Source organism: Talpa europaea, assembly GCF_964194135.1.
Source record: "Talpa europaea genome assembly, chromosome: 1".
Taxonomy (NCBI): Eukaryota; Metazoa; Chordata; class Mammalia; order Eulipotyphla; family Talpidae; genus Talpa; species Talpa europaea.
Genome location: NC_140073.1, coordinates 45,964,334 through 45,978,205, shown reverse-complemented (window position 1 = coordinate 45,978,205; position 13,872 = coordinate 45,964,334).

Here is a 13,872-nt window from a genome sequence, read left to right as displayed (position 1 = left end):
TAGTTTGGTCAAATGGAGATTTTTAATACATATCTGTTTTTTTTTTTTTTTAAAGGAGAGCACATTTATTTTTTTTTTAAGGTTTATTTTTTATTTTTACAAGAGCTGGGGTACAGGCCAGATGCACAGGAGGGTGAGAGAATTCACCAGAGACAGAGTGGGGAACAGAACAGGCTGAAATACACTGAAATACACTGAGGGGAGCAGTGGGTGAAACAGGAGAGGTCTACTTCGCCATGTGGGATTCTCGCCGTATAGCCTGGATTTAACCCGTGCTGCAGAGGCTGTGAACAGCTTCACAGTGCGGTGCTCAGCTGACTGCACCACCAGGGAGGCCCTAGCTCTGTTTTTATAAGGTGTAAATAATTTAATGTGTTCAGAAGTATCTGAGAACTAAACAGTTCATGTAAATGAAAATGTCTTCTATAGTTGGGTAAAAGAATGGATCACATGATTGTAATTGTAATGTTTTTTAAAAAAGATTTATTTTATTTATTTATGCATACAAGAGCTGGGGTGTAGGCCAGAGGTGTGTGTGTGGGGTGGTGGTGAAAGGACTCACCAGAGACAGAGTGGGGAGCAGAACAGGCAGATGTACTGAAATATACTGCTGAGCAGAGCAGCGGGCGAAAAAGGAGAGGTCTGCTATGCCATGTGGGTTAGCTCCCTGCAGTGGCTGCTGATAACTTCATCGTGCTGAGACTTAACCCCTTGCATCACTAGGGAGGCCCTGATTGTAATATTTTTATATTTATTTATTTATTTTTTTGTGGGCCTCTCGCCGGTGGCTGGGGATCGAACTGGCACTGCAGAGGCTGCGGGCAGCCTTGCAACCCAGTGCTCAACCTCTGTGCCACCAGGGAAGGCCCCTGATTGTAATATTTTAAAAAGGTAATATGGAGGAGGGAAAAGATCTTCCCTTTGATTAACCTTGAATGCGATGGTACTGGAGGGGTGGAGGGAAGGCAGAAGGAAAAAGGGCCAGAAGTAGATTAGATTAGATTTTTAGGGCTGTTTGGGGGTATAAAGAGTGAGGGCTGGGCCTCCCTGGTGGCACAAGGGGTTAAGAATCAACCTATGAAGCTATCCACAGCTGCTGCAGCACCAGTTCCATTCTCGGCCATGGAGCTACCCATGTGGCACAGCAGACCTCTCCTGACTCACCGGCTGCTCCCCTCAGCAGTGTGTTTCAGTAGATCTGCCTGTTATGTTTCCTACTCTGTCTCTGGTAAAGCCTCTCACCCTCTGCACCCCTGGCCTGTACCCCAGTTCTTACATGCATGCATAAATAAATCTTTAAAAAAAAAGAGTGAGAATGAGGGCTATTTAATCAGTGAAGCAATGTTAAGGTAGCACTCATATCTTAGTCTGTGTCAAGGGAGTTAGTAGCCTTCTAGAGGAAACATTGTTGCAAGTGTCATGAGTGTCTAAGTTCTGCTTGGCCAGTTTGGTGTCTGAAAAGACCTGTGGTGAGCCACTTTTTCTTTCTCCAGTGGCTCAATTGCCCATAGCATCCCCAAGTCATGCCTGTGGGGATTTCCTGGAAAGGTATAGGGTAATGACTCAATCTAGGTACTACCAGCTGATAACTTCTAGGAGAGCTGGAGGGGGTGGGAGGAAAAATCAGTGGCCTACATTGCAATAGTAGCAGAAAGGTAGCTAGTTAGAGCAGAGGAATGTAACCATTTCCTTTGAGACAACAGATTATTCCTCAAGGGTTCTAGAATCAGATAGTCCTGGATTCAAATTTCACCTTTACCTTTATCTTTGCCCTCCTACACAAGTCAATGATGTGAAAATAGAATTGTAACATTTACCTTTTAAGGTTATGGTTACAATTAGAGGTAATGACTATAAAACTTCAATCACAGTGTCCCCCACACTCTGCATTCAGATAAATGGTAGTTTTTTGGGGGGGAGGGGCGGGAGGAGCTGTTACTAGTAAGCAGGTAAAGTGAGTGAGACTCCTTTCACCACGTCTCTCTTATTACACATGGATTTACAGGTTTGTGACCCTTTGGGAGTTCTGTGCTTGTTTTAATTGTGATTCAATTGCTTGTAAAATTACTGTATTGAATGTGGATAGAAGTGGCAGTTGAAGGGAAGGATGGATGGAGGGAACATTGATGTTTGTCTTTGGCTCCAAATCCTAGAGCTTGGCCTTACTCTTCAGAGCTACATGCTTACTACTACTATTTTTTTTAAGGTTTATTTTATTTATTGGGCCCCCCTGGTGGTGCACGGGGTTAAGATGCAACTTATAAAGCTGACTGCAGCCATTGCAGCACACCCTGCACACCTCTGACCTGTACCCCAGCTCTTGTATGCATAAATAAATAAATCTTAAAATTTATTTATTTATGCATATAAGAGCTGGGGGTGTAGGCCAGAGGTGTGGAGAGTGAAAGAATTCACCAGAGTGGGGAGCAGAACAGGCAGATGTACTGAAATACAGTGCTGAGGGGAGTAGTGGGCAAGACAGGAGAGGTCTGCTGCACCATGTGTGTTAGCTCTCTGGCCAGGAATCGAACTCATACTGCAGTGGCTGCCAATAACTTGATAGTTCTGAGTCTTAACCCCCTGCACCATGAGGGAGGCCCATATATGCTTACTTCTTTATCCTCTTTTAAATTTCTTTTACTTTCCCCACTGTTTGCTCTTTTTTTTTTTTAACATTTTTTTGTTTTATTCTTTAAATGTTGTGATAAAATACAAATTTTACCACTTTAAATTGTAGAGTTCAGCGACATTAAGTACACATACATTGTTGTGCAATCACCATCCATCTCCAGTACTTTTTCATGTTGCACAACTGAAACCCTATGCTCATTAAATAACTCCTCATTTTGCTCTCTGTCCAACCACTGCAGCCACTATTTTACTTTCTGTCATTGTGAATTTGACTACTTAAAGTTCCTCATTACAGTATTTGTCCTTTTATGACTGACTTAGTATAATGTCCTCAAATTTCATCTACCTTGTAGTATGTGTCAGAATTTCCTTTTTAAGACTGAATTAATATCCCATTGTATGTATAAACCACTTTCTTTTGTCCATTAATCTGTTGATTGCACTTGAGTTGATTCTACTTTATTGGTTATTGCTTTTTAATATAACAGCAAGCCCACCTCCCTTTCTTTTTCTTTACAAATATATGTAGACCAATTTCTTTTTACTTAGTATTAAAGACATAATTAGTGGCTAAGACAAACAAGGTCTTCAGAGCTTACGTTCTGGTGATGAGAATAGTTCCATCATTGGAAGCCTTGCAGGGACTGGTTCCCTGATTTGTGAAGTTCGTGTCAGTTCAGGTATCAATAGTGTTCCTAAACTTTGAAATTTTTTCTGAGGCCTTTATTAGCCCTCAGGTGGTATTGATTGCTCTTTTTCTGTGCTAACCATCCTTTATTTATCTTTACCATAATGTACTTCCTCTTTTCTTCTGGAATGAACTCCTTCCGGGCTAGTGCCCTTATTGATTGATTCACGTGCAGCTGCTTGGCTAACACTAGACCATGCATTCAGGTCCTCTGAAATAGTCCCCTTCTGACTTCTGCAACCACATCTCTCGCTACTGCTTGCCTTGCGCTTCACACTTTAGCAACACTAAAATGAGTTATTACCCCAGTCATGTTAAAATGTTTCTCTTCTCTGGACTGTCCTTTTTCCTAGAATGCCCTTCTCTCCTTTCTCCAGGTTCACACCTTTCTCCTTTAAATCAGTCATCTTCCATGGAAGCCTTCCCTGATATTCTGTACACTACTTTGCCACATTTGTGCTACTCCCTTCCTCTTGGTCTTTATCACAGGTGTGGTAGCTGACAGGTCTAGGCTTTCAGAGAACTCATAGATATTAGAGTTAGATCTTAGCTAGATTTCTGCCATCTTTTCCACCATCAAGCTTCATTCCTCATTTCATTCATTGAACTTGGCATTACTATTAACAGACATTCTAGGGTGAAATTGACCTCCTGGGAATCTGATTGGATTTCCTCTTTTTAGCTCTCTCTTTGTGTTTCATTTTTGCAGTTGTGTCAGTTTTCACAAGGATTAACATAATCCTTTTATGTAAATATAATATGTCCTTTATGTCCTTCTCATCTAGTAGATTCCAATGCTCTTGTTCAACCCTGATGGCATTTAATATCTTTATTTTTCTCTGTAAGTCTCTTCTACCTTGTAGTTCTTTGAAAAATGCCTATTATGGAAAATTTGAAAACTTGGCAATTATCTCCTTATAGTCTATCCTCTTCTGTGTCTTCCCTATATCCTACCATGTAAAATTTAACTTTTAAAGCTTCTGGCATTTTTTGTTGTTGTTTTAAAGTTTTTTCCTACTTATTTTCTTTTTCTTTTTCTTTTTTTTTTTTTTAAAGATTTATTTATTTATTTATACAAGCACTGGGTATAATCAGAGGCACAGGAGGGTGAGAGAATTCACCAGAGCCAGAGCGGAGAGTAGAATAGTCAGAGTGACGAAGTACACTGCTGAGGGGAGCAGTGGGCAGGCAGGAGAGGTCTGCGCGCCATGTGGGACCCTTGCGGGCGGCCGGGGATCAAACTGGCGCTGCAGAGGCTGCGGGCAGCTTCGCAACCCAGCACTTAACCCCTGCGCCAGCAGGGAGGCCCCCTACTTATTTTCTATAAAGACTGTACAATAGAGTTTGTGGCGTGCTTTCAACATTACATCATAAGCATTTTCCAGTATTATTAAAATTTTTTTATTAGGCATTAGCTTTAATGACTGCTATTGACTTGCATGACATGATTTATTTAATCATAAACCTATGGGGCATTTAGGTTACTTTCTCTTTTTTGATATTTATAAATGGCACTGTGATAAGCTTCTTTGGTTGTTAATTTTGCTGTGTTTTTTGATAACTTTCTCTTGATAAAAATTTACGAATGAGGTAATTAGAATAAAGGTTTAAGAATTTGAAGACCTTTGCTTTCTACAACAAGGTATGAGTGTTTGTAACCTCTATATTGCTTTGCATATTTTGTCATCTAAATGTCCTCTTTCTTCATTTGTTCTTCATTCATTCTCTTGTTAGCTTCAGACTTAATTGCTTTCTTTATGTTAGACCAAATTACAACAGGTCTTTACTCCTTTTCTATCAAAGAAGAGACATCGAATTTATCCTTCTTTGGTTGTGTTTCTTCTTTTTACCCTTTCATCATTGATTGGTAGTTACCTTCTGACTCAGGTCTCTATGTGCAACCATACAGATTTGGAAACACTTGACAGATCCCAAAGGTAAAGCTTAAAATATGGAGAAAGAACAAGACCTGGAAAAATAAACCTAGAACAAGCCCTATTAGAAAAAAAATCTAGCTTCTGAGAGACCAAAGGGGGACCCTAGTTTCTACCATAGGTGAGTGATATTAATCTTTCTCTGGGACTTTATTTCTTGTAAAATAGGTTCACAAAAATTATTTTAGTTAGCACTGAAAATGGTCTGGATAGGATTAATCAGTTCATAGAAGAGTATAATCTTTTTGGATAGCTACTGTGTCAAGGTTGTGTGATGAATTTAGAGAGGTATTCCTCTTGTCACAGAATTATATCTTCAGGTCATTTATTCAACCATTCATCCATTATTTATTCAAGTGGTCAACAGATATTTGGAAGTTGCATGCTAAATATTAGATGGGGAGGAAGACAACAAATAAAAAATTTTGCTTTATTGTGAAACATGCTATGATAGTGACATAATATTAACAACAACAACTAATACTTAATGATTTCCTACTATGTATCAGTCACGTTTCCAAACCTTTTACTTGTATTAATTTATTTAATACAATAAACTTTTAAGATAGGTACATAATTACATATATGAGGTAGTTACATATAAATTATAGTGAGGTACAAAGGAGAGTGTAAAAATAGTTAACTATTGAATGTCCACATGAGTGAGATGTTCTGTAGGTATTTTTATGTATATTTTCTTTCATCCTTCCCATTAGTCTACAAGGTTAGTTACCAGTTTTTTAAACTTATGTTCCATTGATTTATAATACTAATACGTAGCAGGAGTATAGTTTCACACCTTGATAAATATATAGGCATTGTCATTGTATATATGAAGAAACAGGAAGATTAAGAAACACGTAAGAGTTGAATTGAGCCCAGGTTTAATCCATTTCCAAAGTTGTTCTTAAGATTTTGTTGGTAAATGCCCAAAAATAGATGACTGGATCAAGAAGATGTGGTACATATATACCATGGAATATTACTCAGCATTCAAAAAAGATAAACACATGCAATTTGCAGCAACATGGATGGCGCTGGAAGGGATCATGCTCAGCGAAATAAGCCAAAAAGAAAAAGAAAAATACCGGATGGTCTCACTCATAGCAGGAATCTAGAAAACTTAAATAAGGGACCAGGAAAATGAATAACTATAAGAAAGTGAAAATCAAAATCAACAAAAAACTATGAACCAGAGACACTTTTGGGGGGGGTGGCGGGAGGGGAGGGATTGGGGTCAGAATGGGGGGGCTGCAATTGTATGGGGAATATAACAATAAAATTTATAAAAAAAAAAAAAGATTTTGTTGGTACAAGGCAGAAGGTAGGTAAAGCTCTCTAGGCTAAGGAATATAGGGTTATAGGTGTTAGAGTCTGTTGCTTTTTAAGAGACTACATGGTAAAACAAAAGGACACTTGCTTGAATTTGTGAGACTGTTTCTTCCATTTCCCTATATGTCTTCTCCTCTCCAGGACAAACTAAGAAATCCTTTCATTGGAATATAGGTACTTCCTAAGTGCTATACTTATGACGGATGCTGTTGATGGCACATGGCAGTTGGGAATGCTTTAGCCAAGTGCTTAACTGAAAATGCTGTATTCATTCAGGCAGCTGTACCATACAACCAGATGGGATTTTTAAATTGGCATGTTCATTAAAAAAAAAAAAAACTAATTAAAAAAATGTCAATTTGCAACCTGATATTGCTATGTTAGAATTTCCTGTTTTTTCTCTCTCCAATAAGGAATAGGAAATGTTTCATTAAACTCCTGTTAAACTGTTTATACTTGTTGCACACTGCACAGATGTGCTCAGCTGCCTGAAATACTTTTTTCAAAATTGTGTGCAATGGAAAAGAGGAGAACGTTCAGTTTTAGTTCAAAGTCCAGCATGGCTATTGACAAAAGGAGGGCAGTGTAATTTTTAGAATTTATGGAATTGAGTTTAATGATTCCTATTGTAGTTGTGCTACATAATTGAATAATGATGCCATAGAGGCATAGGACATCTGCTTTAAACTGTCTCATCATTTTTTGTCCCCAATTTTTTTTTTAAAATTGTGGTTCAAATTTACTGTTTCTTCGGGTCTCCCTGGGGGCGTAGGTGGTTAGTGCCGGTTCCATCCCCGCCAGCCATGGAGATACCCATATGGCGAGCAGACCTCTCCTGGTTCACCCGCTGCTACCCTCAGCAGCGTATTTCAGTCAGTCTGCCTGTTCTGCTCCCCACTCTGTCTCTGGTGAATCCTCTCATCCTCCCGCACATCTGGCCTGTACCCCCATTCTTGTATGCATAAATAAATTTTTTAAAAAAATTTACTGTCTCTTCACTTTTTGCAGTAACATCCTGACTGGTTTCCCTGCCTCTTGCCTCACCTCCACCAAATTATCCTGCATACTGGTTCTCTGTGAGATTTGTTAAATATAAGATTCTCTCCTGCTTTAAAATCTCTAGCAGTTTCCCATAGCTTTGAGGATAAAATTCAAACCCCCTATTTTAGCTTGCAGGGTCTTTTTTTATTTTTAAAAATAATTTGGCCTCTGCCTGCCTCATTAGTCTCCAATCTTATTTTTGTGTTGTTCTGGCTAGACTGAAGTACTTGACATTTACCGTCCAAGTCTTATTCTTGTACCTTCATTAATGCCATTGTATCTGTTTGTGACACCCTCCCACGCTTTCATCTCCCAACCTTAACTATACTTAAAATGTAGCTTGGGTTTATTTTTGAGCTGCTATCCCTGTGGTTCCCCCACCCTCTACCACATTTCACCACTAGATTCTGAGGCTCTCCTTTGTATTTCTTGATATTTTCCTTTATTATAGGGGTATTTACTACTTTGCATTATTCCAATTTAATTTTTTACCTACTTCTAGAATATTTCACTTTTCTTACTTCCTAGCTTCTAAAAGTTTCTCAGAAAATGTGTATTAACTGGCTATATATATTTTTTAATATAAGGAGCATACCTTATGTTCTTCTGAGGATATGTTAATTTATAGAGTCCAACAAAGTATGATAATTTTTAGACAGGATCTCCATGTTTTTATTTCTGGCTAGTTGTGAGATTGTACTAATATTTGGAAAAAAGTTCTTTTTAGAATCACTTGCAGTTCAGTTGCATGACAAACCTGAAACAAGAAAATAAACCCTTCATCAAGTCTAAATAGTGGATCTTTGGCTGGGGAAGAGGGATGAACACAGGCCTTCTGATCACCTCTAACTATTATGACTCCTATCTCTTTCCACAAGTTGGGCTGACTTTAGCCTGTAAAGGACATTGCACTTATGGAACAAAGGCCCTAGTGGTATGTGATAATAAGAAAGGTAGAACAAGCTCTCTTTTACTCAGTGTCTTTCCTAGGAGATATTTATGGGAGATTTACTAAGGGTGCTGGGATACAGAAATGAATTAGTCATATCTTCTGTCAGATTACCTGCTAGACTGTGTGAGACTCAGAAAACATACAATCTAGACACAGCATTGTTGCACTTTCTGCAATGGTGAAAATATTGTTTGTGTTGTATGTATAGTAGTCACCAGTTACACATGTGACTCTTGAGTGCTTGAAATGTGGTTAGTGAGACTGAAGAATTGAATTTTAAGTTTTACTTAGTTTTTAATCAAGTTTGAATTTAAGTAACTACATGGCTTAATGGTTACTGTATTGAAAAGCACAGGTCTAAGGAACTTTTTACAGATATATAAATAAGGATGTATATATAATTAAGTATTGTATACACTTAAACAGGTTTTATAATAAAATTGATCTAGGGTTCTATCTAGGATTGGGTCAGATATATCTTGGATAAAGTGGAATCCAAAGGAAGAAGTACAGTAGTCAGTTCTGGGAGTGGGGAAGAAGGATTCAAGAAAGGTATTACAGCTTTATGAATCTTGAAAGATGCTTGGGTATACCTGGTTGTTACATAAGCTAGCTTTAAGAGTTACCATTGTCTTAGTGTTCAGAGATTACTAGTTTTTCTAGAATCAAGATACAATAAAAGGTTTCCTAAAACCTAACTGTACATACTATAATCTTGACTTTGATTCAGAAAGAAACATAGGCATTTATAAATATTTATAATTATGTTTATGCTTATTATTAAAGCACTTAAATAAAATTGATGAGAAAACAGAAATTGGGAAAAAAAGTTGAAAAGTTTCTTTTCTAAATAACAATTGATAGTAGTTGATACTAGCACTTTCTTTTTTTCTTCTTTTTTTTATACTAGCACTTTCAAATGAAAAAAATTTAAATTTTTGCATGAAAAAGCTGCACTTATTATATGTTAGTTATCTAGCCACCGAAAATAGAGTAACATAAGTATATTCTTGGTATGAGATTTACTAGTTGGAGCACACCATACTCTGTATTAGTCTGTATTGGATGTACGTTCTTTATATAAAAATAACAACGGTATTTATTGTTAAATGAGGTGTGAGTGCTGTTGACCTTACCACCTTAAGTCTGGAAAGGAAATGAACATTGTGATCTGGGACAGTTGTGATAGACTTTGTAAAATGGATGGATCCTGAGTTGTTTTGTTAAAGGTTGGTAGAACTTAGGTATATCTCAATTTTGTTGGTGGTGAGTCTCGTAGGAACTGTGGCAACAAAAGTGATGAAGCAGGACTGCAGGGCATATTAGGGGCAGTGGGTTCATGTTTAGCAGGTTCTCAGAGTTCTTGAAAGGTGTATTGGAAAGGCAAGAGCCAAATGAATCAAATGCAAATTAAGGCATATAGACTTTATTCTGAAGGTAATAGGGAGCTGTTTAAAAATTTAATTGTTGTGTGTGTGGTGAACTCCCTGCTGATGCAGGGGGTTAAGATGCAGCACTATGAAGCTATCAGCAGCCACTGCCGCATGAGTTCAATCCCCAGCCAGGGAGGTGACCCACATGACACATCAGACCTCTCCTGTGTTGCCCACTGCTCCCCTCAGCAGTGTAGTTAGTAGATCAGCCTGTTTTGTTTCCCAGTCTGTCTCTGGTGAATCCTCTTACCCCTTGCATCGCTGGCCTGTACCCCAGTTCTTGTATGCATAAATAAATCTTTAAAAAAATTTTAATTTGGAATTTGCTCTCACTTTTTTTTTTTTTGAGAAGGAGCTGTGGGTTTTCTAGAACTTTTGGGAACATGGCCTGACATGCTTTTTTGTGTGTAGGTATTTATGAGAAGTTATAGATTGCCTGATGCATGATGATCTTGTACCCTGTGAAAAGGAGAAACCTTTTCAGTCTTATTTTAATTTCTCATTTATATATTCAACAAATTTGGGTGCCTGTCTGTGCCTCGTTCTGTGCCCTGGGGGTCTAGATGTAAGTTATAGTTTCAACCCTCAAGGAGCTCATAATTACACTTTGTCTGGTGTGAGTTCTTATTTAATAAATCAAGGGCACCTAACCCAGCCTGGGGAATAGGGTTGAGGGTCCTGGTGGGTGGTGCTGACTCTTTTAGATATTCCTAGTTCTTGCCATGTGGCCATGACTCCTTTTCCTCTTCAGTAGTTCCTTATTTCTCCCCTCACTTTGCCAGACAGAGAATTCTTCCTCTCCCTGCAGCCTGATGCCTGGCTAGAACACTGTGGCTTTTTCTATTTCTGTCACTTTATGTTAATTAAGTTAATTATGGCTAAAATAACACCTGCATATGTGGGGGAATAGAGGAGAGGAAGTAGTCCTTATGCAAGTCTCTGAGCATGAAGAGTTCTGCTGGAAGCTCATCAACTGCTAGATGAGCCAGAGTGTTCAAGGCACTCTAAGGTTGTATTGTGTCCTTGTGAAGATCATGATCAAAGTTGGTTAATAAGATAGCTATGAAAAATGTCAACTTTAGGGCCTTCCTGGTGGCGCAGCGGTTGAGCGCTGGGTTGCGAAGCTGCCCGCGGCCTCTGAGGCGCCGGTTTGATCCCTGGCTGCTCCCCGGCCACTGGAGGAGGGTCCCACATGGCGTGCAGACCTCTCCTGCCGCCCGCTGCTCCCCTCAGCAGTGTACTTCGGTCCTTCTGCCTGCTCTGCCCCTCGCTCTGGCTCTGGTGAATTCTCTCACCCTCCCGCGCTGCTGCTGGACTGTACCCAGTGCTTGTATAAATAAATAAATAAATCTTAAAAAAAAAGTCAACTTTAGAATTTGATATTTGTTTGGAATAAATCAACAAACCAGGCAAGTTAAGAATGGGGGAAGAAAGGGAAAGACCTTTACTTATTAAAGGAACAGACACTACTTGAACGTGATAATTCCTGTATCAACTTCTGGAAATGTATAATTTTACCATTGTGCAGATGGGGAAACTGAAGCTCAGCGAAGTGAGACAGAAGATCAGAGTTTGAATTGTGGCTCCTGTACTTCCCCGCCCCCCCCCCCCAGTTATGAGATCTTTGTAAGTTATTTTAACTGTATGATTCCCACTTCACTTGGTGGTTGAAAATAGAGGAAGGGTGTCAGATCCCCTTCAGATGATTGTTTTTGGGGATTAAATGATAAATCTCCTATGAAAAAGTCTAATTCAGAAAAATTCTAATTCAGGTGCTTGGTTAAATTTGGTTGACTGTGAGCCTCTTGCTGCTTTGTTTAATAAGGGATTCCTTTTAAGGAAAGGATTAAAATTCCTAGAAACAGACATTTATAGGACACTGCTTCCCCCAAAAGATGAGCACACATTATTCTCAAGTGCAAGTGGAATATTCTCAAGTATAAGATCACATGTTGGGTTACAGAATGAGACTAAGAACTGGGCCTTTGAGAAAATATTCCAAACAGGCAAATCTCTAGCAAGGCTTGCAAAGAAAAAAAAAAAAATGGAGAAAATCAAAGAGAAGTTAAAACAGTGTCTCAGAATTGCGGAGTTTAAGAGACTACTATGAACACCTATATGCCAATAAATTAGATAATCTACAAGAAATGGGAAAATTCCTAGAAGCAGTCTTCCGAGATTGAATCAGGAAGAAATAGAAAACCTGAACAGATCAGTTACAAGCAAGGAGATTGAGACAGTAATCAAAAGTCTCCCCTCACAAACAAAAGCCCAGCACCAGATGGTTTCCTAGTTGGTTCTACCAAACCTGATACATGAACTCAAACCTATCCTTCTCAAACTCTTCCAGAAAATTGAGTAAGAGGGCATATTTCCTTATGCAAGTCTCTGAGCATGAAGAGTTCTGCTGGAAGCTCATCAACTGCTAGAGGAGCCGGAGTGTTCCAAGGCACTCTAAGGTTGTATTGTGTCCTTGTGAAGATCATGATCAAAGTTGGTTAATAAGATAGCTAAGAAAAATGTCAACTTTAGGGCCTTCCTGGTGGCGCAGCGGTTGAGCGCTGGGTTGCGAAGCTGCCCGCGGCCTCTCCAGCACCAGTTCGATCCCCGGCTGCTCCCTGGCCACCGGAGGAGGGTCCCACATGGTGCGCAGACCTCTCCTGTTTTTATGAGGTCAACATTGGTATCTCATTGGTTTGTATTTCCGTGATGATTAATGGCGATAATTTATCTTCTTTGAAGAGATGTTTGAGTTCTTTGCCCATTTTTGAATCAAGTTGTTTTTGTTATTGGTTTTAGGAGTTGTTTATATATTCTGGATATTAATCCCTTATCAATATGTGATTTACAAATATTTCTCCCATTTTGGGGGTTGCTTTTTTACTTCATTGATAATGTCTTTTGATGCACAAAAGCTAATTTTTAATATGCAGTTTACCTTAAATTTTACTTTTTATTTTTTCAAAGATTCATTTATTTATGCAGACATGAACTGGGGTACAGGCCAGAGGTGTGGGGGAGGGTGAGAGGATTCACCAGGGACAGAGTGGGGAGCAGAACAGGTGGATCTACTGAAATACACTGCTGAGGGGAGCAGCGGGCAAGACAGGAGAGGTCTGCTGTGCCATGTGGGTCAACTCCCTGGCGGGGATCGAACTTGTGCTGCAGTGGCTGTGGATAGCTTCACAGTGCTGAAACTTAACTCCTTGTGCCACCAGGGAGGCCCTAAATTTTACTTTTAAGTTAACAATAAAATTGTCCTTTTTGTATCCTACAGTTTTGTGAATTTTATTACATACTTAGATTTGTGTAACTGCCTCCACAGATAAAAAATAAAAGACCTTCCTGGTCACAGCTAGTTTTTAAATAGGTGCTTTTCAATAACATTATTAAGAAGCTGTCTTATTTCAAGACAGCTTGAAATAAGCTGTTGAATGATCAACATCAGTTGCAAACCAATCTGAAGTGCTTTTAGCTTTTGATTGGTATTCCTGGGAATGGGAATGCTGTGCACATTTTTCATTTCTTTCTCTACCTCCCCCCCACCCCCTCATGTTTCAGGAGACCTTGAGAATTAGACCTACCCACCCCCTCCCTTTTTTTTTTTTTTTTTTCCCTTCATGTGGCAGAGCACTGCTGACCAAGTAATTAAATGCAGGGATATTAGATTCTATGATATATGGTTTTGGTAATCATTCTCTTAATCTGTGTTCTTATGATCTCTTAGTCATTGTTTTATTAATTCATAGCTTTTATGAATTAATGTTATAGCTGGGTGGGTTTTTTTTTAAGATTTATTTATATAAGAACCGGGGTACAGGCCAGATGTGCGGGAGTATGAGAAGATTCACCAGAGACAGA